The sequence below is a fragment of the Papaver somniferum genome, unplaced genomic scaffold (genome assembly GCF_003573695.1).
Source record: "Papaver somniferum cultivar HN1 unplaced genomic scaffold, ASM357369v1 unplaced-scaffold_115, whole genome shotgun sequence".
Taxonomy (NCBI): Eukaryota; Viridiplantae; Streptophyta; class Magnoliopsida; order Ranunculales; family Papaveraceae; genus Papaver; species Papaver somniferum.
Window position 1 is genome coordinate 2,472,324 of NW_020620492.1, and position 6,000 is coordinate 2,478,323.

Sequence of the window (6,000 nt, forward strand, 5' to 3'; positions counted from 1 at the left end):
TGTATGTTTACAGTTGCAAATTGCTTCTGTTGTAGTTATTTGTTATGATGCAATCTGTGTTTAACTTATCTCATTTAGTGTATGCATGTTGTCACTTCATGGTTAGCATGAGCTAATCATCCTCAGGCCAAGGCTCAGTGAAGCCTTGTGCACTGTCAAGTGTGAATGAGCTAGGATAGTTACTTCCTGTTGCTATGCTTTGATTGTGCAAATGAGAGATGTCAATGTTCATAGAGCCTGTGATTGGCTGTACTGTCAAAAGACAGCCAATGCTAGGGGTAGACTTGTGAGCAAGTTGGTGTTCTTCCATTTCTAGTTGTATGCTTAGGATTGAACTTAACCTAGACCATGTCACTTGATTAGGATACAAGGTGGATCATATGCTTTGGCTTGCCCACCACTTCTCTTTTAATCAATCTTAATTTCAGTCACTTTTAATTCCAGTCTTGTATGCTTGTATCACCTGTTACTTTTCTTGCCTTTCATTTTCTTGCATTTTATAACTATTGTGCACTGAAGTCAGTGCACTGAACACAATCCTGCCTCTTGCCCTTGGCTGCCAAGCCTTGGTTGTTTGTTGCTTTTCTTAACTGCTTCTTTATTGCCTTTCCCTGCATTTTTGGTTCTTTGCTTATCTTTCCCTGCTTTGGTTCTTAGCCTATTGCCTTACCTTGTGTTCTTATTTCTCTACCTGAAACCTTGCCTGCCCTTAGCTTATTACACATCTTAGTTAGGAAAACTTCTCATATGCTCCTCTCCCTGTGGACAAACCCCTACTCACCCTTTTATTACAAATCTTGACCTTGTATACTTGCAAGTATATTGTGTGTGTTTGATCATACACCAAGTTTTTGGCGCCGCTGCCGGGGAGCTGGCTGCCATATTTTTGAAGTTTTCAGAGTCTGCTGCTGTTGTTGGCCCTGCCAAGTTGCTGCTGTTGTTGTTGCTGCTGCCAACTGAAGCTGCCTAGCTGCTGCTGCTGCTGTTGCTTCTGCCAAGCTGCTGCCAACTTGCTGCCAACTGCTGCCAACTGAAACTGCCTAGCTGCTGCTACAACTGCAAGTGTTGCTGAAGCTGCTGTGAAGCTGCTGCTACTGGTGCTGTTGCTGTGCAGCTGCTGCTGTTGCTGCTGCTGCCAAAGCCAAAGCCAAAGCCTGCTTTCTCTGCTGCTGGGCTCTGCTCCACCTGTTGCTGCTGGGCCTGCTGCCAACCTCTTCTGCTGGGCTTGTGCAACAATCTCTGAACTGGGCTTGAACCAACTGAGCTGGGCTCAGTAACCTCAACTTCTGCTGGGCTTGCAACTTCTGCTCTTGGGCTTGCAACTTCAGCTGGGCTCCATTGCTGCTGCTGCTGGGCTCTGCTCCACCTGTTGCTGCTGGGCTTGGACGTGAGCTGCTAGGACGATCCTAAAGCCCAACTGGGCCTTGCAACTAAAAGGGGACTAAAAGCCTATTTTTGGGCTTCCCTCCAAAAACAAGTAAGCCTAACCCATGAGTTAACCCACTTGGGCCTCATTTAAATTCAAATTTGGGCTTGTAATAATTTATAATTATTTATTTTGGGATTGTAATAATTTTTATTTTCTTTTTCTTTTTTTTATTTGGGATTGTAATAATTTTTTTTTTATTTTCTTTTTTGTTTTTCTTTATTTTTCTTTTATTTTTCTTCTTCTTTTATGGGTTTGTTTAAATTATTATTATTGTTTTTATTTTCTTTTATGAGTTGTGATAATTTATGCTAGGTTTAGTTCAAAAATTTTCAAAAACCCAAAATTTTTAAACCAAAAACAAAACCCCTTCTTTAAACCAAAACCCATTCAAAACCAAATCTTCATAACCTTGGGGCAAATTGTTTCCGATTGCTCTGTCTGACCAACATGTTAGTTAAGGTACCTACTAGGACATGATTGTGACCTACAGAGACCAGACAAACAGACTTGTTAGAATTAACCCAGACGAACCTATCGAAATTCTAAGTTCTGAGGGAGACAGTCCAGATCAACCAGAAACAATGGGAGAACCACGTACTCTCAAGGATTATATGTACCCAACTAGAGCCAGTCAACCGTCTGTATTTTGCTGCCCGAGGCTAATGGCCATTATGAGCTGAAATCTAGCACAATACAGATGCTTCCTATTTTTAGAGGTGTTGAGAATGAAAACCCGTACCACCACGTGAGAGAATTCGAGGAAATTTGTGGAACTCTGCGTTTCACTCAAATGACCGACGAAACCCTGAAGTTAAGGCTTTTTCCTTTTTCCCTGAAAGATAAGGCAAAGGCCTGGCTCTATGCTTTACAGCCTCAATCCATCATGACATGGGATGACCTCACAAAGGAGTTTTTCAAAAAGTTTTTCCCGAACCACAAGACTGCGACAATTCGTCAAAGTCTGAATAGCTTTGTGCAATTAGAAGGTGAGACCTTAGCTAGATACCTGGAGAGATTCAATGAATTATTGCTCCAATGTCCCCATCATGGTTTTGAAAAATGGAGACTTGTGCAAATTTTGTATGAAGGTCTAGATGTGTCCACCCGAACAACGGTTGAGTCGATGTGTAATGGTCTATTCGTAGATAAAACTGCTGACGCGTCTTGGGACTTCTTGATTGAAGTAGCTGAAAAGACGCAACAGTGGGAATCCATCCGTGAAACCAGAAAGACTACATCTGAAGCAAAGGCTTTTAGGATTGAAGCGGATTTTGAGGGTAGAGCAAACATGGCATCAATAGTTAGGAGATTAGAAGAGTTAGAACTACATAAAAATTCAAAACCTTCCACCACTACTCTCCGAGAACATGTCGCTTCATCTGTTTGTGCTGCTTGTAACGACCCCAACCATCAATTCCAAAATTGTCCAGATTTGCTTGCAGTCCAGGAGTCTAGGCTTGAACAGGCACATGCCATGTTTCAGAAACCAGAGCATAACCCTTATTCACAGACCTACAATCCAGGATGGAGAAACCACCCTAACTTTTCATGGTCAAAAGGACCCACTCAAGGAGGACCATCTCAACCCAATCAGAGCTATCAACCCAATCAGAGCTATCAAAACAATCAGGGATATCAGAACAATCAAGGTTATCAACACCCGAGAAACCCTCAACAACAATCAAACTCTCAACAACAATCATATCCTCAACACAATACAGACAAGAGATTATCCACCCTAGAGGAAATGTTCCAGAGTTTGATGCAAAGTCAGAAAAATCTAGATCAAAAGATGGATCAAATATGTGAGAGAGAAAAGGGTAAACTTCCGAGCCAACCCCAACAAAATCCAAAGAGGATATTTCAAACAGGCACAACATCCTGCACTGAAACCTCACCTGATCAAATCCATGCCATTACCACCCTCCGAAGTGGTAAAGTCATCGAGAACAACGTGGGCGAACCTAATGAATCTGATACAAATTCCACGCTGTCTCCACAACCCCAGAAAACCAAAGAATCTGAGCAAGTTGGAAAATCTGACAATTCTACTGCTGTGAATGTCCCTTTGCCAACTCATCTTCCTGTTGCTCCATTTCCTCAAAGATTGATCTATCAACAGAAAAGTACCCATTACAATGAGATGTTAGATCTGTTCAAGAGAGTCAACATCAACATTCCTTTTCTTGAAGCAATCAAGCAAATCCCTGCTTACGCCAAATTCCTCAAAGACTTGTGTACTCAAAAGCGCAAGCTCAATGTGCAAAAACGTGCTTTCTTAGCTGAGCAGGTAGTTCCATCATTCTGAACAAAACTCCACCCAAGTTTAGGGATCCAGGATGTCCAACAATTTCTTGCACTATAGGAGAACACACGGTCAATAAAGCGTTATTAGACCTAGGTGCAAGTGTTAACCTACTGCCATATTCTGTTTATGAGCAGTTAGGTCTTGGGGAGTTGAAACCAACATCTATCACTCTACAACTGGCAGACCGATCTGTCAAGATTCCTCGTGGAGTGGTGGAAGATGTTTTGATCAAGGTTGACAAATTCTATTTTCCCGTAGACTTCATTGTCTTAGACACTCAACCTGTACAAAACCCGACTGTCACATTCCTGTCATCTTAGGACGTCCTTTCTTGGCTACGTCCAACGCATCATAACTGTCGGAATGGAGTGTTGAAGCTGTCTTTTGGGAACATGACGTCGAGCTGAATGTGTTTAATGTTAGTCAACAACCTGTGAATCTTGATGATGATGATGTACACGAAGTTAATATGATTGAAGGATTAATGCAAGATTCGTTGACTAACATTCTATCCGTTGACCCCTTTCAAGCATGTATGGAGAACTTTAACCCTGATTTCTATGATGATGCATACTGTAGTGACGTCCTATCTCTGCTCGAATCTGTACCTCAAATGGACGTCACTGAAAGGAAATATGAAGTGGAACAACCCCTATTCTCTGATTCCAAGCTTATTCCATCCATTGTTGAGCCACCCAAGCTTGAATTGAAACCATTGCCTAGTACGTTGAAGTACGCATTCCTAGGTTCTTCTGATACTTTACCTGTCATTATTTCATCATGTTTAGACACGGAACAGGAAAGTAAGCTTTTAGAAGTACTTAAGGAACACAAAGAGGCCTTAGGATGGACCATATCAGATCTCAAAGGAATTAGTCCCACCATTTGCATGCACCACATTAACCTTGAAGAGAATGCCAAACCATCGAGGGAAATGCAAAGGAGACTTAATCCTAACATGAGAGATGTAGTCAAAGGAGAATCCTGAAACTACTTGATGCGGGTATCATATACCCAATTCCCGATAGCAAATGGGTTAGTCCCATTCAAGTTGTGCCTAAGAAGTCAGGCATTACTGTTGTTCAGAACGACAAGAATGAATTAGTCCCTACTCGTACAACCACAGGATGGCGAGTATGCATCGACTACAGGAAGTTGAACACAGTAACAAGGAAGGATCACTTCCCGCTCCCTTTCATTGACCAAATGCTAGAACGTGTGTCTGGACACAGTCACTACTGTTTTCTAGATGGCTTTTCCGGTTATAACCAAATTCACATTGCTCCGGAAGATCAGGAAAAAACTACATTCACGTGTCCATTTGGGACGTTTGCTTATAGACGTATGCCCTTCGGGTTGTGTAATGCACCTGCTACTTTTCAGCGTTGCATGATGAGCATTTTTTCTGACATGATAGATAGTTTTCTCGAGATCTTTATGGATGATTTCTCTGTTTTTGGTTCCTCGTTTGACGAATGTTTGAAGCATCTTGCCCTCGTGATATCCAGATGTAAAGAAAAGAACCTTGTTCTAAATTGGGAAAAATGCCATTTTATGGTGAATTCAGGAATAGTTCTAGGACACATCATCTCAGAAAAGGAATTGAAGTGGATAAAGCTAAAGTTGACCTCATTCAACATCTACCACAACCTTGCTCTGTGAAGGAGATCAGATCATTTCTAGGTCATGCTGGTTTTTACCGGCGATTCATCAAAGATTTCAGCAAAATCTCCAGACCTCTGTGCAGTCTTCTCTCCAAAGATGTTGCCTTCAATTTCGATGCTGCCTGTGTGAAGGCATGGGAGGAATTAAAAACCCTTCTCACCACCGCTCCTATAGTCCGACCACCCGATTGGAAGCTTCCGTTCGAACTTATGTGTGATGCCTCTGATTATGCTGTTGGTGCTGTTTTAGGACAGCGAGTTGATAGACTACCATATGTGATATACTATGCTAGCAAAACCCTTAATGATGCCCAACTCAATTATTCAACTACCGAGAAGGAATTGCTTGCCGTCGTTTTCGCATTAGACAAGTTTAGATCTTATCTGATAGGGTCTAAGATCATCATATACACAGACCATGCGGCTTTGAAGTATCTTCTTTCCAAGAAGGATGCTAAAGCTCGCCTTATTCGATGGATACTCTTATTACAGGAATTCGATCTCGAAATCCGTGATAAGAAAGGTTGTGAGAATGTGGTTGCTGATCATTTGTCTAGATTAACTTTAGAGTCTATTGATGAATGTGAGCTGATTAGAGA